The 22935-nt window shown below is 41.4% G+C and overlaps 1 long non-coding RNA gene across 1 annotated transcript; it reads right to left on the reverse strand.

Annotated features, from left to right (window-relative positions):
- Positions 1–16813: 16813 nt before the first annotated feature.
- LOC131218759 (uncharacterized) lies at positions 16814–22056 on the reverse strand. The gene is made up of 3 exons (XR_009157852.1): positions 21849–22056; positions 20718–20802; positions 16814–17050 (listed from the first exon to the last, which is right to left on the reverse strand). It is a non-coding gene; the product is annotated as an uncharacterized LOC131218759 (long non-coding RNA).
- Between the last annotated feature and the right edge of the window lie 879 nt (positions 22057–22935).

The raw sequence follows: 22935 nt of genomic DNA on the forward strand, positions 1-22935 counted from the left end.
GTGGCGTCCTCTCGAGCGTTGGATGGCGCGCGAGTTTTGAGCTTTTTCTCGCTTTCGACGGGGGAATCTAATTTGGGTTTGGGTTTCGCGTGAATTTGGGGCGCATGACTCGTGCATTTGGGTTGGGGGTTTTTCTCGCGGTATTTTGGTTTTGGGGGGATGTGGGGCCCAGCTGGTAGACGACGTGGAGGGACGAGATGGTTGGGCCAGCTGGCAAGTCTCCGGCGAAAATATCTTTTGTTGCGGAATCTTCTCCCGCCAATTCCCGTGGCTCGCCACGTCAGCGATGGGGACGCTATTCACAGGTTGACACGTGGAAGGAGTCAGCAGATGGGAGATATACAGTTTTTTTTTTTCTTTTTTCTTTTTTCTTTTTTTTTCGAGTCTTGACGCCCCCTTTTGACGCCCAGGGCGTCGATGCCCTTTTTCTGTTTTATTATTTTTATTGTTTTTGCAGGACTTCGAACAGCCATACATGCTTCATCTAGGCCGTCCACGTGGCCACGTGTACAGAGAGAGTTGCCGTTCATCTTAGGGAAGCTACTGGACGCGAGTATCCTACAGCGGTTGGTGTAGGGAGCCCGTGCAACAATAACCTCTGTGGTTCCACTGTGATGTCAGCGTGACATCCACCCCGTTCATCAGTTGTGCTAGCTCATGTTGGGACGTGGACCTAAATATAAGTCACATGCAAAACTCAACTGGGCCACACCATAGGAAATAGAGGGAAGGAAGGGCCCCACCGTTGAAACCTTCTTAGGTCCACCGTGAAGCTTGTATGCCATCTAACCCGTTCAAATGGTGAATCCACCGGGATGAAGGGACACAAACATTGCGTGAATCCCAAAATCTTCGGTGGCCCCAGGAACATTTCAACGTTGGGCAACCCCATTCTTACTATTTCCTAAGGTGTGGCGCACCTGAACTTCGGATCTTCTTATTTTTTAATAATGCTCTAATATGAGCTGGCGCAACTGATGAACGGAGTGGATTTGTCGCAGACATCGCAGTGGGCCCCACGGAGATTTTTGTTGCACCGGCTCCCTGCAGCACCTGTTGTAGAGCATTATCGACCGTCTGGGAATTTCCGGGAAAGGGACGAAGAACTCCGAAGGAGTTTCTTTGTTCGTACTTGGTAAAAGGATTTTGAGACGGGTAGAGAGGAAGGTAGTCCTCCGGACTACTGAAGTTAAATCCGCCAGCTGGGGCACGTGGATTAGTGTGGGACCCACTTTTCTTTCTATAAAGATGATCTTAACCATTCAAAAAAAAAGGACTTTAATGTTCAATGGATTGAACGTTTAGGATCGTTTGTGGAAAATCGTACTTTGCCTGTGGCCTATCCGTCTGGGGGCCCACCCCTTGGACGGTTAAGGTCATACATACGTATGGCCCCAGAAAACTGTTGGCTAATATACGTTTTCGCGCCGTGTATGTACAAAATCCAGGCCATCCATCAAGTAGGCCCTTTAAACACACTATATATTGCAGGGTATACACGGCTTTTCAATCCTGACAGTTGGAGCCCATGGTTTGGTAATCCAGACCATTGGCCTATTGATTTGAGTCGCACGGCAGATGGAAAATGCACCAAAATCTCCCACATGAAAAGATCCGGACCGTGCAAGATGTGCAATTGATCGATGCTAGCCGTTGATATGACTTGCCTCACGGCGGACGGCCTATGCACCAAAAATTCGTAACCTCGGAAGAACCTAGCTATTGTAATATTCGATCTTTTTATAGATGAATGTGAGTGTCAGTCTTTCTCTACTAACCGTCTATTTGTTGACCACCTATTTAAACGGTCAGGGTTCTTTCAGTCCTGAGGATTTTGATCAATGAGCCATCCATGGTGGGCCATGATATCAACTGTTTGGATCGTTGAACCGTGGGCCACGGAAATATAATTTTCTGAGAGATGACTACGGCACACGTCCTATCCCGGTGGCCCATTTGATGGGCTTGTACCACTGAGCGATCTCAACCGTTCTATAGACCAACTTTTCCACCACATTGATGATTTTTATTTTTGACGGTGTGATTTTCACATGAGTGCCTCTCCACAGTAACAGTTCTGAAATGGACGGTCCTGGTCATTTAACCATGCATCCATGCAGGCTGCATCGTAAATGGTCAGGCTATGAATCTCAATGGAGCATTGAGCAAAAACATCCTTTCAATGAACTTTTTACTAGAAACGAGAAGAAATGGAGAAACTATACACTTAATATCCGTACACGTGGCACCACGTTTGTGAGATCTGGACCGTTAAACTGTTGTAGTTGGATCTTTTGTTTCTTCTCCGCGTATTAAACTGATGGGGGAAATCCCGAGCAACGGGTCATAGACCAATATAGAAATGATCGGACGGCTCCATGAAAGATTTCTGAGCCATTCATTTGTTATCTTAGTCCTCCAGCCAACATCTAAGGATCACCGGGCTCCTCTCTCTCTCTCTCTCTCTCTCTCTATATATATATATATATATATATATTATCCACACCTTATGTGCCCGACAAATGGAAGGTCCAGATCTTTTATGCACGTGTGCCCAACTTGGATAAAATATACAGCATGCGGCCGTAAGCTGTGGAGGCGGACTCCGTGGTGTGCCGAAGTTGGTGATGTGATGAGGCCACGAAGTTCTGTGGGGCCCACCATGATGTATGTGTTATATCCAAACCGTCCATCCATTTTTCGAGATCATTTCAGGGCATGAGATCAAAACTGAAGGCGATCTAAAGCTAAGGTGGATCACAGAAAACAGTGGGGATTGAACGCTACCATTGAAAACATTTTAGGGGCCACAGAAGTTTTGGATCATGCTGATATTTGTTTCTTTCCCTTCATCCAGGTCTGTGTGACCTTATCAACAGGTTGGATGGAAAATAAACGTCATGGTGGGCCTTGGATGGTTTCAACGGTGGCTATCAATTTCTCCACTGCTTTTTGTGGTGTGGTCCTCTTAGTTTTTGATCTGCCTCATTTTTGGGTTGATCTCTCCAAATGGATGGATGGTGTGGATATAACACAGAAATCATAGTGGGGTTCACAGAATTCGATGACGTCAACGCATCACATAGGTCGGTGGTGTGTCGGACACCACGCAATCGGCTGTCTGGTGGTAAGCGGGGTGAAGGGTGGCCACGTGACATCCGATCTGTGTATAGGATTGGCTGCTGTGCGGGACAGCAGCAATATAGCTGGTGTATTGACGTCACCAAGGTATATATTATATTCAAACCGTATTAGGCGAGCTCGTCCTAAGGGAATAAAAATAAGACATCTCTAACGTTCAAGTGGATCACACTGGAAAAAGCAGTAATGGATTGAACGTCTACCATTGAAACCCGTTTTTGAGATCACGGAAGTTTTCAATCAATATGAAATTTGTTTTTCCTCTTGACCCTATGAACAGATTGCACGGGAAATAAACGTCATGGTTGGCACTACGATTGTTTTAACGGTGAAAATCGGTACCTCCGCTGCTACTTGTGGTGTTGTCAAGTTGAGATTTGGATATAATTCATTTTTTGGCTTGTCCTCTAAAATGATGTCGAAAAATTGATGAACGGTGAATATAATAAATACATTATTTTAGAGACCATATAACTTTGATCTACTTTCAACCGTTCGTACAACTCGGAGCTCGAGGAGCGTGATCGCTCATCTTCGCACGACGAGTACCTACACTATATAGCTGTACACCAGCCAATCTGCTTCCGCCTCACATACTCTTAGACAAAACGGCAGGTGGGCCACACCACAGGGAAACCCACCAATTGATTGGGGGCCACCGTGTTGTGTATATAGAATCCAGACCGTCCAGATCCTTCATTGTCCTAGATGAACGGTGAGCACAAAAACTAAGTTATTCTAAAACTCAGGTGAACCCCATTGAGAATCAAGGATGGCCATTCCTCCCATTCCGTGAGCTATGGCCCACCAGATTTCGGATCGAGCTGTTTTTGGGTCCTAAGAGTAACCTGAGGGGACCCATCTGATATATGGATTAGATGAGATACATACACCAGGTGGGCCCCACATCTCCCCATTACCACCGTAAGCTTGCGGTGGTAGTGGTACCACTGGATCGGACTTGAAAATATTAATCGCATCGGACCTTCAATGATTGCATTTAAATAGAAAAATCTCTCTTTCGTAAACGTAAATATTTATTACAGATGATATAAACGAAACTTAACTTGTACGTCTAACGTAAGTACACTAATCTAATTGGCCGGGTTTTAGGCACCGTTGCCCACCAACCCGGCCTGGACCGGGTTTCGACCGTGGGCTGGGCATGGGGGAGAGGATTAGGTGGGACCCGGCCTCGCCCAAGATGGTGCTGTATCCACCCCGTTCATGCGTTTTTTAAAATCATTTTAAGGCATGATTCAAAATCGAAGAAGATCTGGAGCTCAAGTAGACCATACTCTAAGAAACAGCAGTGATTCAACACCTTACCGTTAAAAACTTCTTAGTGCCCACCTTAATGTTTACTTAGTGTTTAGTTGTCATCCAATCCATTGATAAGGCTGCGTGTGTGTGTATGTGTGTGTGTAGCTAAATGCTCAGCTACACATCAGTTTGTGCAAAACTCGTAAGAACTTTTTAAACAACTCATCATAAGCGATGTGAGTTCAAATTCTAAATTTTCATGTGAAGCAAAACCTCATGAAACTCCTGGGCCCAAGTTTTACTTGGATCCAAAACTTTGGTGAGCTATTAAAAATGAAAATAGTTTTCTTCCTTGACTTACATTTCTATTGGCCCACTAGAATTTTAGATAGGATGAAAATTTGTACCTTTGAGTTTCATGGGATTCCCCATCACATGGACTGTTAAGATTAAACACCCATGACATGTCTGCAAAGATGTGCATGTGCCTAGGTGCACAGGTGAGCACGACGCATACCTCTCTCTCTCTCTCTCTCTCTCTCTCTCTCTCTCTCTCTCTCTCTCTATATATATATATATATGATTTTTAATATTTTGAGTGAATGAGTTTCATTCGGTTAACATTAGGAAAACAAATAAAAATCAGTTCATTTTTTATTTATTTTTTGGATGATAACCTAAAATGATTTGGAAAAAAAAAGTATAGACAACTCGGATACAAAATGCATACATCAAGGTGGACCCCACGGTAAAGACCCTACCCACTTGGGTGAGTTTAGGGTCTCACCTAATTTGCTCCTAAGGCTTGGACTATCATCATTTTAGCCGGACTTAGCCGGTTCTATCTTCCAAGCATTCTGTTCCAATTGGATGAGTATTCCCTGCAAAAGGTTCCACTGAACTTCCTGCTAAGGTAGCTAGGTGGGCAAACCGTGCTATTTACCAAAAATCCACCTTGTCCATTTTTTTCCAGATCATGTTAAGATATAATTAAAAAATGATGTAATTCTAAAACTCAAATGGGCTGTATGGCAGGAAAAAGTGGGCAGATGAGTGCCTACTGTTGAAATCTCCGCGAGTCCATCTTAGCATGTATGTCATTTATACCGTTCATAATGTCATTCCTACTATAATAAATTGAAAACACAAAAATGAGCCTGAAAAATACTATGTGGTGCAACATAATTGAGTATTGTATTTGCATTATTTTTTTTGGCTTATCTGGTAATATAATATGGCAAAAAGGATGAATAAATTAAATTTCTCACAACCATCACAATGGGCCTACCTGGCTTTCCTAAGAGCTTTCCATCTTTGGAAATTGCTTTCGCAGGCAATCCGCATCCCTTCCAAAAACCATTTGGGCAATGTCCGGATAGATATGTTTGGCTGGATACGGATCAGGTAGTGTTAGCCACGCTATCCATGATGTGTTGGGTGATGTGGGGACACCTCGATGTATGTGTTTTGTATCCGCGTGGTCCATTCATAAATTTCAGCAGCTCATTTTAGGATACGAACCTGAAAATGAAGCAGATCCAAAGATCAAGTGGACCATCCCACCGTTAAAAACTTCTTGGGGCCACATAAGTTTTGGATCAAGTTGATATTTGTATTTTCCCTTCATCAAGGTCCGCGTGACATTATCAATATGTTGGGTGGCAAATAAACATTACATGGGCGCTTGGAAGGTTTCAGTAATAGGTGTCATTATCTCCACTATTTCATGTGATGCAGTCCACCCGAGCTTTTTATCTGCTTCATTTTTTTTGTTGAGGCCCTAAAATGGGATGGAAAAATGGATGGACAGGATGTATATAAAACACATACATCACGCTGGCCCCACCATGCCTAATACATCACCACCTAATTTGTGTGGTTGTTAGAATAGGATCTGTATTATATCGTAACAGGCAACATGTGCATCTCGCATGTAGACGGTTTGTTTTTCCAGGTATCCATTTCTTTTGTAGTGTGCAGCAAAGAGATACGAGTATTTCAGTAAGCTTTTATGGTACCGAATAAACTCCCACCAAGAATGTATGTGGTTTATCCATGCCATTCATCTATTTTTTCATGTCACTTTAGAGGTTGAACCGAAAATTTAAGCATATCTAAAGCTCAAGTAGACCACACATAAGGAAACAATGGGAAGAATTATTCCCACCGTTGAAACCTTCGTGGGGCCTACAGTGATGTTTATTTTCCTTCCAACCCGTTCACAAGATCGCACAGACATGGATGAAGGAAAACACAAATATAAGATGGAACCAAGATTTCTGTGGCCCCACGAAGTTTTCAATGGTAGAAGTTTAATGCACACTCTTTCCTATGGTGTGGTCCACTTTATCTCTAGATATGCTTCATTTTTTTACTCAACACTAAAATTATCTAGTAAAATGGATGGACGGAGTGGATAAAATACATAAATCATGGTGGGCCCTACAGAATTTACACGATACGCAATCTGCTTTTGTTGTGTTCGTTCCATGCTGGGCCCGGCCAAAAGCGGCCAATTACAACTCCAAGTCGGGTTATGGTCAGGTCAGATCGGCTCAAGCCCGGGCCGCTGATTAATGGGCACGGAATTCAATTACTAACCCGATACAAGCCCGACTGGATACTCGTACACTCAAACGGGTCACCTTTTTCTGACCCGAGCCCGATTAACTAAACCCAAATCTGGCTTTTGAGCGGGTCGGGTTGGTTGGCCCGTTAACTTGACTCAGTGTCAACCTTGGGAGCGAATTACGTGCGGCCCTTACCGTGGGCCCCACCTTGATGTATGTATTCTATATCCATGTTGTCCATCCGTTTTTTCAGATCATTTTTGGGGCATTATCCCAAAAATGAAGTAGATCCAATTCTACGGTGCACCATATCATTGGAAAAGATAGTGATTGAATGCCCTACCATCAAGAACTTCCTAGGGCCCATTGTAATGTTTATTTGCCATCCAACCTGCTAATAAGGTAATGTAAACCTGGATGAAAGAACAAAAAAGCAAATATCTACAGGATCCAAAACCTTTGTGTACCATTGATGGTCAGTAACCATTGTTTCCTATGGTATGGTCTACATGAGAATTGGGTCTTTTTTAATTTTTGGGATCACACTTTGAAATGATATGAAGAAACAGATTGGCGGTGTGGATATAGAATATGCTATGAGAAAATATAGCCTGACCACCTCTAGGGACTGGCTCGGGCTGACCAATGCATATCCCCACAACTCATCTGGAAGAACTGAGCTTCACACCAGCTAGAATGGCTTCAGAGTGATCAGCTCAACAAACTGACGAGTATATCCCTCTACTCGGAACAAGGTAACAACCTAGATGAATGAGGGTTCGGTAGTTGCCAATAGATGCAGGACTTTCGAGCTCTTCTCGACAATTAACCAATCGACACAGATGATGTCCGAAAATGCAAGAAAACTCCTCGACTCATACCAAGCTGCATGACAATCCCCCTCCTCAGCGTAAAGGAGGTTGTGCCAACCTCTTTCCTCGGCTTGGCCAATGATCGTCTTCCAATGGGCACAAGTTTAGGGTAACTGCTGGCACCCGTCACTCACACATAATTGTCCACCATGCGATTATAAGGTAACTGTCAACATCCATTACTCGCACACATTTTGCTTGGACGGCTAAGATCATGCCTAAGATGACGGGCCACCTCGTCCCACAAACACTATAAGTAAGGGGAGCCATCGACATGGAAAGGTACACAAAATCTCTCACCCTAAACCCTTCAACACGACCAGACCCAAATTCCTAGCTTGACTTTGGCATCGAAGGGTCCCTCGCTCTAGCTAGGGTTTCCTTTGTCTTCTTCCTATATAGGTGCTTGGAGGTCAAAAGAGGGTGGTCCAGATTCTTGCATCAACAGAATACATGTATCAAAGTGGGCCCCATGATTAGGGCCGCACCGTATTTTGTAATGCCTTGGCTGTACCTAACCTCTCCTTTCAACCTTGGCTATTAGTGGGCTGAGTTAGGGCAGGTTGCAAGCTAGGCCTGTAATTCTGAACCTAAGCCTAAATCCAATTCAGACACATGAAGGGCCGAAATAGTCTAGCACAACTTCAATAAGGACATTTACACAAAGTTGGACCCGAGTCTATCCGAGCCTGGGCCTTGAATATCTCCATGGATAAATGATATTTTGGTATGCCTCATGTGTGAGAGAGAGGGAGAATAAAAGAAAATGGAGAACATTAAGTTTAGAAAAGACTTATCGTGGTGGGATGGGTTTATGGGCTTTTGGAGTGCTAAGCCCGAGTCCGGCCCAATTTTAATCTATCTCTTGATTTAATGCCGAGCCCGACCATTAGGCTTAATAAACCATCTAAACCCGGCCCAATACGGGCCAAGCCCGAAGGCCCATCGACACTACCCGGCCCGTTGACAGCCCTACTTCGTGCTGATAGAAACGATCTATACCTTCCCGTGCACCTAGTTGCATTTGGACTAGTTGGTGTTTGCATCACCTGTTTGGACCGTCGGTTGGGTCCAGTCCTCTTTTATCATAGCACCATGCAAAAAACCACAGAAAAATTGGATGCGTAGACGTCCGTAATTGTACCCATCTTCTATGAACGATCTTCTTCATCCGTTTTTGCATTCCATTGACCAATGGTTTGGATCATCCAATCTCTATGATTTTAACAAGGCAGCCTATGAAAAGTAGACTGGACCTAGTGGACGGTCCAGATAAGTGATACGGATGATAACAAGGCCAAATACAAGTAGGTGTATGGGAAGGTTTTGATATCAGTTTTAAATAAAAATAAACTAAAACATGGTAATTATGACGAAGAGTCTATGTAACTTTGACAATGCTAAATAAAAATATTAAGGTAGTTAGTAAGAGATAAGGACCGTTCATCTATTGGGCCATGGCCAAAAATTACACCTGATAAATGATCCTAGTCACAGATAGGGAGATGGGTGCTTGATGAGCCGTGATAACTCAAACCGAGCCACTCAACTGTTTGGTGACTCAGCTTGAAACTTGGCCGAGTGTGGTTCTATTCCGAGTCGACTCGACTCGAGTCGTGGTGTCTCTCTCATATATTTTTTATAGAAGTTTGGAAAGGTGGGTAGAGCAACTCAGATCATTGCTAGAGAAGTAAGACCCATAACTATCCTCCAACTAACTGGGCCTTTGCTAATTTTGTCTCACCAAATATCATGAAATTTGGTGCAGCCAAACGGACACCAAGGCCCCGTTTGAATACCACCAAATAAGCTACTTGCAATAGTAAGTGACTTATTTCAAATAAGAAAGTTTGGTTTAAGATTAGTTATAAGTAAATTTTTTTTACTTAAAAGTATATAATCACTTTAGTTAATTTTTTTTAGTTTTTGGTACTTTTCATAAGTTATTGAAGAGAGGCATTAGGAGAGACAAAGGAGAGGAAAAGCCGGTAAATATGTTATTTGCCAAACACACTTATCTTCTTAATAAGTAGAAATGAATAAGTAGCTTATCTTAAGCAACTTAAGATCCAAACACTCCCTATATTACTTAGTTTTAAAGAACTTCATGTTAAAAAGTAAGAATGGGTCTCTCAAGTCCAACGAGTACCCATAGGGGTAGACTCTCAGGAGTTTCAACACCTGGTCGAGGGTTCTGAGTACCCATAGGTGGTGAAATTCCCCCACGGCATGAATGTGTGGGGGTATGTGTGCGTGTGCAAAATAAAAGTCCAATGGGCCCCTCCATATAAAACAATTTCTACCCATTACAAATAACAAAAAAGAAGTGCAGTGGATTCAATGAGTAAACATGTTTTATTTTTCTATAAGGTGATCCTCGCGACAAGCCCAACGCATTGGATGGGATGGTTATATCTAGGTCTACCATTTGGTGGGCTCATTGGGTACAAGCCTCTCACAAGTAAAACATGCAAATCCACTCATTAGGTGGGCCATAGTAGTATAAGAAAAAATTATCTATAATGAAAAAATTCAAAAAAAAGAGAAGTGCATGTTAAAATGATATCGAAAAATAGGTGGACGGTATGGATATAGTCCATACATCATGGTGGGACCTATGAAACTTGTTCATATCTATAAAACTTTTCAAAGTTTTAGGCGAGAGTCATCCTAATCTAATAGGGACTAAACGAAAATCCATCTAACCTAATTTCGATCTTTCCCATTCTCCCTAAATGCAGGGTGAAATTTGCTCGGTACCAAATGCAATCGCATCCCACCTAATCCCATATAACACCGTAAGCCAAACGCTCCCTTATGCGATAATGTCTCACATGAACACACATATATGCAATCTTTTTGTATTTTAAAAAAAATTGGGCTTTAAATAACTTAAATTCTTTTTTTTTTTTAAATAATAATAATCAAGTTTGAAAAGAGAATAAATCCCAACAACATTTGATTTATATGATTTATATGATGAGAGAGGAAAATCAAAAGCCTACATATAGAATAGGACTTGCGGTCTTTTCCATATAAATAATGCCTAGGACTGCTCTCTTACTAGGCAAAAGAAGATTTAAGAGGGATCTACACCAAATGTTGATAGCATAGTAATACTTTCCATCTTCGAGCCCAATCATTTTAGAATGAGGCTGTACATGATTAATCCCTATGATTTTTATGGTTTTAAATTTGATAATATTGTATATGCATGCAATTCAATCATAGATAGAAAATCATGATTGATGATGATTGAGTTCCAAATAATGTTTGATGTACATTCCACATTTGGAGGATTGGACTAATGATGTATCCCATTCACATGTTAGAATGTCATATACCAGCAATAAGTACTTAGAAATGTCTATTGACACGTTCTATTGCATTTGCAGGCTTTTGGACAAAACTTAGGTGTCTTGTCTAAAATGTAGTCAGTGCTAGTCATGTCAATACAATACCCAAAGCACTGATTGTAACCCTTGTTTGGACCAAAATGGCAAGTGAGTTTGTTTCTTCTACTAGAAGTAGCAGTATGGCATGTGCAATGCACATTGTTGAAAGGAGAATGAGTCGAGAGAGTATAATGGGCCTTGCCCACCATGCAGTGCATACACAATTAGGGAGAGAGGGTTAGGGTTTCAAACTCAACTCATCTCATGTATTGCAACCTCTCTCTCTCTCTCTCTCTCTCTCTCTCCTTCTCTTCTTTACATCTCACGTTCACTCCACCACTTTAAGAACAACACGACATTGTAACCGTCAAACATGAAGAGGGAGAAGAGAGAGATCGTTTAGAGGGAAACAATGTGCCTAAAGGCTAAAACTAGTTAATTAAGAATATTTCAATCCCTTTGCTCATCATTGTAAAGGCAAGCTTAAGTATTTAAGCTTTTAGATATTAACATATTAAATTTTCCAAAAAAGGTTCAAAAGATTTAGAGTAGATTTGGGTACAAAGATATATCTATACTGACGCTGGGGCGGACGTGTAGAGGTTGAGCACCGTCTTCCTCAGAGGGATAACTGTTCTGAATCCATGAAACTTCTTTGGACTCTTCACAGAGATACCTCGAATCCACGGGGAGAGATAAAAAAAAATATAAAATAATTCTAATAAAATTCGTAATAATTTGATTGATGATGAAAAACAAGCTTACAACTTCTTAAATAATAATATAAACCTTAGGAAGAAGCTTTGGAATTAAACTATAACTAAAATTCCTAGAAACCGTGACTTACTATAAATAATAAACTTACTATTTATAGACTGTCGTGATTCCTACTAGTGCGCATGGTTTTCAGCCAAAAATAATAAGTGTCCTATTTGGCATAACCATGATGTTCCCCTAAATTCTAAGCACTTTTCATGTTGGGCGCAGCTTCTAAAGCTCAACGGATAAGAAGTTATACTCAAACTAAAACTTATTATAAATAGTAAAAACAAAATTAAAATAGAAATCCAACTATCAATCTAATGGTATTTTGCAAATTCGGCGTGCACAACCCGGCATAGCGGGGTTAGGTGGCTAAAGTAACTTGTCCTATCCGAAAAATCATATATGGTATATCCGTTTTAAGCCATCTCCAATCAGGCCTTTTCTGGTCCATCTTGGCCATGAAATTATTCATGACCTGCTCTACTTCATATGCCCAGGTTTGTGTGGGGTCCATAGAGATGTACATGATAAATCCACTTCACCCATGTGTTTTGACAAACCACAATAGGATAGGAATTTACAAAGCAGGCATATCCAATGGAGGTGATTGAATACGTGGGTGACAGAAGTTTTGTATCAGGATGATATTTGTGCCTATAGTTTATATGCATATTAATAACCTTAGAATGCATATAAACATCATGGTCAACTCCGGGAAAGTTTCAACGGTGGAGGTTTCCGTTCCCCTGTTTTGTTGGTGTGGCCCATTTGAGTTTTAAATCTATCCTAATGTGGTCTTTCAAAACAGATGGACCAAGACATCTATGCGGACCCCACACAGCCCCAGGTACAGGTATGTCTTTGTGGCAAACGGATTGGCTACTCCCCACTTATTTCGGTAGAGTTGCTACCAACTGAAAATCAATGGACGGATTGGATTGAATTAGGAGTGACCCTCTATCATTAATTGTAAAGAATAAAAAAAAAAGGGGGTGATGGTCCTTCACTGGAATTGTTGATTTGGTGGGCCGTAGACAGATGGCCATAGTTCATAATCATGGACCATATAACATCCTAGCCGTCAATGGCACACAACTGAATGAGACGGGAAATTGATGAAAAAAATATTAATAAATGTCCAAATTTAGTGGGCGAAATCGGATGGTTAGGATTTTCCAATTACTATACATTATGGACTATGGGCCACAGCCCATATATGCCTTGTCCTACCAAACAACGGTTCCTGACACTAGGGCCGAAAGTGCGGTTGGGTTGGGTTGGGTTCTCAAGCCCAACCCAAGGTTCCTATATCTCAATCCTAACCTAACTCAACCCAATCTTGGGTTGGGAATTCTCAACGCAAGCCCAACCCAAGCGGATTCAGTCAGGTTGGTTAGGTGAATACATGCTAATATTTTCATTATTACATTAAAATATGTTATATTTCAATACAGCGTGTTATTTTCTATACCTATGATTTTATTAATTATATATGTAGTAATTTATCGGGAAGAATTTTATTTTATTTTCTAAATAAATAAGCTAAAATACAGGACACCTATTCCTTTAAAAGTCATGTTGTCTAGCATACAATTTACTTGGGAGAGAAATTCAGCGCATCTTGTTAGCTTGAGTTATCGAAAATGGCATTGACCAATGAGACCCAAAAGCATTGTAATTTCCTGTGCCTTCAACACAAACAATCGGTAACTCATATATTAACCGGGTTTGGGTTGAGTCAGGCAACCCAAGACCTCAATTTGAGCCCGAACTAAGTTATATCAGGTTGGTGTTTGTATAGCCTAAGCCTGAGACTGAACCTGATATAGCCTGCCGAGCTGGACCCAATGTCAAGTCGGTCATGGATCGGTTGGGTTGAACCCGCCCGGCTTTCGGCCCCACCTGTAACTTGTAATAACGGAATACCTCTCACCAGTCACCATAGAGCATCCAACATATTGTGTGAACTCTTTCAGGCCCACCGTGATGTATGTGTCTTATCCAAGCCACCATAACCGTTTTACCCCTAACCTTAGGACATAAGTCCAAAATTGAAGCATATGAAAAGCACAGGTGGACCACATCACAAGAAATAGTGTGAATTAAATGCCTACCATTGAAAACTTCTTGAGGCCACAGAAATTTTGAATCCAACTGATATTTGTGTTTTCCCTTCATCCATGTCCGTGTGAGCTTATGAAAAGGTTGGATGACAAACAAACATCACTATGGAACCTGGGAAGGTTTCAACGGTGGACATCATTATCCCCTTGTTTCCAGTGGTGTGGTCCACTTGAGTTTTGGATATGCTTAGATTTTGGGCTCATGTCAGATAAGACAAATACATCCATGGTAGGCCCCACAGAGTTTATTCATTACGCTTAGCGTAGCTTAAATCAGCACGCAATACGCTTCCCATCTATGGTGTGGACTTAACAAAGATCAGTCATCCCACAACAGCCAGGTTTGGGCTTCACGTGGACATTTTTTCCGGGACGCAGATAGCCTGTGGGGCCCACTGTGATGTTTGTCAGAAATGAGATAAATCCAAAACTCAAGTGGGCCACAGAACAGCAAAAAGTGGGAAGGAAAATGCCTACCGTTGAAAACTTCTTAGGGTCCACTATGATATTTATATGCCATCCCAACCGTTCATAGGGTCATTCCCACTGGGATGAACTGAAAACAAAAACAAAAAAAAAAAAAAAGCCTTATCCAAAACTTCTGTAGCCCCACAAATGTTTCAAAGTGTACGTTCAATTTCCACCGTTTCCTATGCTGTGGCCCACTCAAGTTTTGGGCTATGTCTTAAAATGAGCTGCCAAAACGGGATGACAGTATGGATTTCTCACAAACATGATGGTGGGCCCACGTCAGGAGTAGCAGGCAATCCTGACCCCTTTTTTCTAGTTATATTTAGGGGTGCACACGAACAGAGCTGGCACAGTTAGTTCGCTTGACTCGGCCCGACTCATTGAGTTCGATTAGAGTCGGGCCGTTTTGTACAGCTCAAAAATGAATTCGAGCCAATCTCGAGCTGACCCCAGCTCAACTTGACTCGGCTCGACTCGGCCTGACTTGGTCGTGTTGTCTATACATATATATATATATCCCTTTACCTTTTTGAAAACACGCCGCCCGACTCCAAATTTTCAAAAATCAAAACCTTAAATTCTCTCTCTCTCTCTCTCTCTCTCTCTCTCTCTCTCTCTCACCTGCTCGTCCCATAAATGGCCTTACAAATTGGGAGGCCTGGATTTAACGTGTGTTCATGCCACGTGTATGGTGGTTGGTGATCTATAAGTGTAGTATTTCATAGCTGGATTTGAGAAGCCTGAATCTGGCATCGCCAATTCGTTTCTGTTCAAGCGCACGCATTCAATTCTTTTTCTCTCCAGCAAAATCCAACAGCAAATCCTCTCTCAGACCCTTCAAAACATCTCTCTCTCTCTCTCTCTCTCTCTCTCTCTCTCTCTTCCTTATCTCCGCATCTCACACCCCACTCCTCACGTAAGCATCTCTCTCTCTCTCTCTCTCTCTCTCTCTCTCTCTCTCTCCTCAAAATCGGCTCGAAAGCTCGAAACTTGAAACTGGCTCGAACTTGGCTCAAACTAGTTCGATTGCTGACCATGTCAAGCTCGAGCTGGAGATGTTGGCTCGGTCACCGAGCCGAGCCGAGTTCGAGCTGGGTGTGCCTGGTGACCGAGCCGAGCTGAGCTGAGGCCAGCTTGACTCGATTCGGCTCGATGTACACCCCTAGTTATATTATGCAGCCTCTTGAGGCCCATCTCAAAATGGGTCTAGGCCCATATCAGGCTCGGCCCACGCTATTGTTACTCCTTTCTTCTTAACCATCCATATTCAGGCCCACAAATAGGAAATTTAATATTATTCCATTAAGGATACTTTTGAGGAATAGACACTCCAGGCTGGGACACAATAGGCCAACGGTCTGGATTACTGAACCACGGGCCCACTTTCCAAATTGAAAACCTGTGTATGATTGATACCCGAGCACTTGGAAATTGTGCACGTGGAATGAATAAAAAGTAAACCGCCTAAATTGTGAGACCCACCGCATCTAAGAAATACCACCAAAATCAGATACGTCGAGCAATCCCATCCACTGATTCGTGGACACTTGTCTGCTTGAACAGAACCGTTAGATACCTTTCATTTACTTCCAATAAATGTCCACTAATCCGGACGTAATTAAGTGTAGTTTTGGGTTTATGATACACCTGGACTGGGACCCACAGTTTGGCTAGTTCAACCTGAATTACATGCACGTCACATGTACAACTTTTTAGCGCCTGCATATCAGCCATCACACTCCAGAGTATCAAAGTTTTCCTCTCTTGATTTAAAGCGGGCAAGATCCGTTGCCAGGCAACAGCCGGGTTTGGGCGGAAATCGGATATTTCTAGGCCTAATCAACAGATGGGCTCCGCCCATACAAAGGCCCATCTCAAACATAAGTACAGACCATTGTTCCATCTCTCAACCATCTAACTTTGGACCACCAAACAAGAGGTTAATATTGCTCTATCAAAGATATATTGAAGGCACAGTCCATCCACGATGAGACAAGACAGGCCAATTTATGTACGGCCTTAAAATAACATTCTAGCCGTCCATTTATTTTGTGAACAGTGGCCCACAAGAGGAGTGAAACAACCTGGTTCTCACGCCAGAAGATCTAACCAGTGGGGCCACCAAACAGAAGGCTCCAATCTTGCACACGTGAGCCAAATTCGCATGAGTGGCCTGTATCATTTCCCATAAATATAGTACAAACATGACAAGGTAAGAAAACGGAAGATCTTGGCCATTCAAGTTACAAGAGAAGGATACGATCATATTCACATAGACAAGAGAAGGATAAGATCACAGAGATGGTCCAATCCCTAAATACAAACCGTTATTTTCAAATGTCCCATTAAAACATCTCCTACCATACATAGAAATACATCAACTTACAAATATAATCGAGGGATCGCAGCAACACTCGTCGATGAGGCAGCAACAACAAAGAGCTGCAAGGCTGCACAAAGGAGAACAGATGAACAATCAACCCGTCCATTTGGTGCGGCCCGCAATCGATCGTATGCATTCAAGACAACTCAAACCATCCATTAAGTGGGGCCCACATAAAATTTTCAATTGCTATGGTTCTAATGATGTCATTAAATAGAATGATAAGAGACTGTACCACAGTGAGTGGCCTGCCTCAAGTGATAGTGAGGAATGAATGTATGGGATCCATGCGGACCGCACGTACCATAATTCCAGGCCATTAATCAGGTAAGCACATGAAAATACAATAATAGGGGTACCACAATCATCAAGTGAGCCACATTTGCATGTTGAACTTTTCACTGTTGGATCTTTTTTCTTCCAACCATCCATCTTTTGTCATAATTTTTTTACCAACCTGATTAGCGGACCAACGTTATTTTTGGGTCCATGGCATGCTCACCATGTACCCTACTTGATGAATGGCTCAGATCACCAACACATTTGCCCACTCACATGAAGGGCTGCTCACTGAATCATGACCCTTGGATATATTGTGATGTTAGACTCCTAGTTTCATGAGGAGGTGGGCAGCTCAATCAATCAATCTAGACTATGGCCCCCAAAAGCCCTGGTTAGGTCCCAATGGCACTTCATGGGCCACCATGCAAAACCCACACTAAAAGGATGATCCTAAGAAACCAATCAAAAGTATATGGATGGTCGAGATTGTTCATGAAAACAAGGCCCAATCATTTGATGAGTGGGTCCTGGATTACTTACGATTCCGAAGAATCACTTTGGTCAGGCGATCTTGACAACTGGCCGATCCCCGTTAGAGTGGTTTCCACAAAGAGAATGGTTGAATACGAGTAATCTGTCGAGTGACATTGCTGAGGCCCACTCCTCTCATCAGGCCTGAGGGATGGGTACAAACACTAAAAGCCAGGAAGTTGTAGGTTGCGGATGAATGACCAAACTCATTCCATGCACGGTTATAAGATTATTTTGAGTAGACCATCTGATCGGTGTGATTTTTCATGATTGGCCATATAATGTGGACTAAACTAATGGAGAGTGCAGATCACTTCACCAGACACTGGGAGGGCCATAGAAAGATTCACCGTTGACTAAGGACTCGACCCAATTGACATTTGCTGACCCTTACAAGGACATAAGCCTGCGGTGCCAATTGTGTTAAAGAGAAGCAATGATGTAGATGTTCTGAGATCATGGGTGCAACTCCGGCGGGTTGGGTCGGGTTGAGGGTCAACCCAAGCCCCGCTCAACCTTAAGAGGAGCCGACCCACAACCTGACACAAACTGAATTCCAGCCAGAGACACTCAACCCGAGCCCCACCCAACCTTAAGGGCAGCCAACCCACAACCCGACCCGAACCAAATTCCAACCTGAGGTGCCCAGCACAACCCAACCTGAATTCCTCTATGCTCAACCTCAACCTAACCCAAACTGACCCGAACCGACCCAAATAATGTGATTACTCCCAACCCAACCCAACACAAATTTGCTCAATCTGGACCCAACCCAATTTTGAATAAGGTTGGAGTTATCCAACCATAACCCAACGTGGGGACTATGACAACTCGACGTTGATCCAATCCCAAGTTGCAGCCCTATTTGAGAGTAAGGCTATTAACGGGCCAGACCTACGGTTGCCTTACACCTGGATTTTGAACTGCTCGAGCCATGGGGCGAGGCCTATTCAAAATTTTGCCTCTGCTAGGCTCAAGGCCAGCCCGGCGATAGACATGTGGAAGTTGTAAGGAAAAACCTGTGCAGGTTCTTAACTTGTAACTTTGGAAGGGGACTGTTTGTGATACACTGCAAACTGCCGCCTATTGTCGGTAATTCATTGTCTTCTTCCACAATACTGGTAGAGAAATCAATGTCCCTCCGGGAACAAGTGAGATTCACTCGAAATGTTCTCAAATTAAAAAAGGAAAATGAGAGTGTTCCTCATATGAGAGAAACCCGAGAATTTATCTCTGGCAGAAACTCGGGTGTGTTTGGTTGCACCAAATACCATCAAATTTCATGATTAATCAGCAGCAAGCAGCTTCTTCAGAAGGCTTCGTCTGCTTTGACGCCGTAGTGTGCTAGCGCCCCTATATAGTGACGGCTCCCTGAAGAAGCGTCTGCTTTGACGCCGTAGCGTGCTAGCGCCCCTATATAGTGATGGCTCCCTCCCACTTCACTCCGAGTCAGATTTTGTGCAAGACTCACCGATCCCACATAAAAGCAAGAAGGACACCAGCTAAAGATCACATCAACAACATGGTCATGATCAGCTAATAAACACTTTCAATGAGAAAATAAAAAACCGAATCATTGATCACATAGTAAGATGGTCCAATCAGGGTGGCCGAGATCACTAAAGACGAATGGTTCAGATCATCATACACATGTACCATATGATAAATACATCATATGGAGGCAACTAATCACACCCGAGATCACACCAAAGGATAAAACAAGTAAGAAAGAGAAAGTGTGATAATTCATAGCTTGCACTGCACCAAGCAATTCTAGAATTGCACACATCATCATAATCTATGGCCCCATCGCAACTATCTGAGGTTGGCTTCCCAAAACCCATTTCGCCCGTCAATCATGAACAGACCAAAATTCTAATGCCTAGCTGCCTAAGGGCCCGTTTGGATGCCACCAAATAGGTTACTTTTTCTACTTACAGTAGTACATAAGTAACTTATTCAGATAAGTAAGTTTGGTTTAAGATCAATTATAAGTAACTTTTTTTACTTAGAGCCCGTTTGGATACCACCAAATAAGTTACTTTTTCCACTTACAGCAGTAGATAAGTAAGTTCGATTTATGATCAATTATAAGTGGCTTTTTTATTTAGAGTTACTTAATCACTTCAGTTTAATAAGTAGAAATCAAGATAAGCTACTTAAGGCATAAGTAGCTTATCTTAAGTAACTTATGATCCAAACACCTCCTTAAAGTTACTTAATCACTTCAGCATAATAAGTAGAAATCAAGATAAGTTACTTAAGGCATAAGTAGCTTATCTTAAGTAACTTATGATCCAAACATCCCCTTAAAGTTACTTAATCACTTCAGCTTAATAAGTAGAAATCAAGATAAGTTACTTAAGGCATAAGTAGCTTATCTTAAGTAACTTATGATCCAAACACCCCTTTAAAGTTACTTAATCACTTCAGCTTAACAAGTAAAAATCAAGATAAGTTACTTAAGGCATAAGTAGCTTACCTTAAGTAACTTATGATCCAAACACCCCCTTGAAGTTACTTCACTTCAACTTAATAAGTAGAAACCAAGATAAGTTACTTGAGGCATAAGTAGCTTAAGTAACTTACAATCCAAACACCCCCTAAATGACATCCACCCTCCTCTGCCATGCCACACATACATAACTCAATTTAAACCGTCCAAATTGTGGGGTCTCATGTCGATACCCTAACAATCACACCAAACCAATGGCCCTAAGTGCGCGATTGGCTGACATCGAATGGGCCCCAATCAAAACCCATCAAGAAATTACATTGAAGCAATGACCCGTCATTCAATCAATCCGATTATGGGGCTACGATCTCTCTACAGAGGGTCCCACAATTTGAATCTATTAATTTGAGGTGCACCTATGCCATCAATTCAATTGCTAAATTCTAAAGATACGAATAAAACTCACCATCCTTCAAGAAAGCCTGGTTGTCTCTTGGGTGGAGGTGCATAATATTGTGGCGGTGGCATCACAGGAGGTCCTTGATAATACCCTGTAATTACAAAAATAAATAAATAAATGAGATCATGATTTTCTAATAAATTTACAAAAATTACAAGTGCGCCGATGAAATAGAATTCTATGATAAATTGCAAAAAAAATAAAAAAAAGGAGTAGTAGAAGAAGAAGAAGAGGAAGAAGAAGACAAGATCAAATGATAATTTGGAGAAGATCTAAGCTAAGTGTAATGCAACGATTTCCTTATCTAGTACACTGCAACAAAATTCATGGCATGGCTCGACGATCCATGATCCAGAGCGTTGATTTGTGTGGTACCCATCTGAGCGATGACTATCTTCAAATCATACACGGGACTCTGTTGGTCACAAGATCTGACTATCTTCAAATCATACACTGGACTGTCAGTTGGTCACAAGATCTGACTGCGAAAATTGTGGATCAGTGGGTTCTGTTTTATCAGATCCACAAGTGGACCCACTCAATCAATGGTCTGGATCATATCTTGAGCCCTATGCACCAAATAGATAACCTTTACAATGAACTATTGGAAGAAAAAGATGCGGCTGCGTTTGGTTGGACCAAATATCATGATATTTCATGTAATCAGTCTAATTTGGTGCAGAATTCTTGACATTTCATGAAATTTGATGCAACCAAACACACCCTTAAAAAAAACCCATTAAAATATCATTTCATAATAATGAAAGATATCAACACCAATCACAATTATAAGAGAAATCAAAAGAAAATCTATAAAAAATATTAAAAAGTTAGCAAAATTCCCTAAATAATTACATAAAAGCATAAAATGGAAGTCATTATTTTCAGTTTCTACCACAAATCAAAAGTGATTAAGAACTTAACAAGGGTAATTAACATTAATCTAATCACACTTAAAAAAAGGTACACATCCCGTAACAAAATATCAAACAAAACAAATAAAAATTGAAAAGTACAAGATTTAAATGAATAAATGGCAAAAAATAAGAAAACCCAATCTCAAAAAAGTAAAATAAAACCATAAAATTGCAAAAAAATCATTCAAAATATGAGAAGATTGGGATGAGTGTTACAAACCTTGGGCAGGGTATGGATAAGCATACTTTGGATCACTCATTTTCTAATTATAATTAATTAATGATAATAACAGAGACTATAAGAAGATTGAAGAGATTTTTGGGCCTTTTATTTTATAATAAAAAACCCATAAATATATACAAGAGAATTTGAGAAAGATCCAAGAAAACCCAAATCTCTCTTTCCTCCCTCTCTCTGTCTCTCTATCTCCCTCTGAAGTTTTCTTTCGTTTATCTTTGTGTGAGGGTGGGTAATTCACACGCATGTGGGAGCCTATTCACACGTGGGTTCTTGTGTCACAATATTACGCTGTAAGATCTGAGCTTTCCATCATGCGAGATACTAATATTAGATCTTTTTTGATAAAAATCAATCCATATAATACCTATTGTGGACCACATGATTTCGAAAATTTTGAATGGCTATTTAAATATTTTAACGGTTAATTTTATTTTTATTTTATGTCCCAAAAGAGTGAAATTACCTTATTTTTAAGAAAAATGATCTAAATCGTATTTACATACTTATGGATGGCTCAGATTTTACATAAAATCTCTATGTTTGTACGTGCTTCTGCGTGTGAATGCGCACAGATCTCACACGCGCGTGTAATTAGGAACCCTTCTTTTGTTCCCTGCTTTTTGCTGCGAGGTTTGCTCAAATACATTCTGATACAGTACTTCGGGACTTTAGCTTCTGAATCTGCGCCGTTTTCAGATGATCTAAACCGTTCATAAGATGAGTCTCACTCTCTACGGTGGAAATGTAACAAATTAAAGTTTCAATTAGATTATTTTAAGAATTTGGTAATTTTCTCTTTTTCTTAAAAAGAAAAGCTTAAAATATTCAATCCGAAGAATTTCAAGTAATTTACTATCATCCAATGGGATAAAAATTAAATAAACGGTTTGGATCATTGATAAAATAACGAAACCTCACAGCTACAGTTCCGATGTATGTTATTGTAATACATGGGTATGTGTTCGAACAACCTGCCACGTTTTAGTCTAAGTGGCGATAGTGTGATGGAATAATTATGGCTGTCGATCAACTTCATCAATTTTTGGTGGATAAACATATCCCTCCG

The sequence above is a fragment of the Magnolia sinica genome, chromosome 11 (genome assembly GCF_029962835.1).
Source record: "Magnolia sinica isolate HGM2019 chromosome 11, MsV1, whole genome shotgun sequence".
Classification (NCBI taxonomy): Eukaryota; Viridiplantae; Streptophyta; class Magnoliopsida; order Magnoliales; family Magnoliaceae; genus Magnolia; species Magnolia sinica.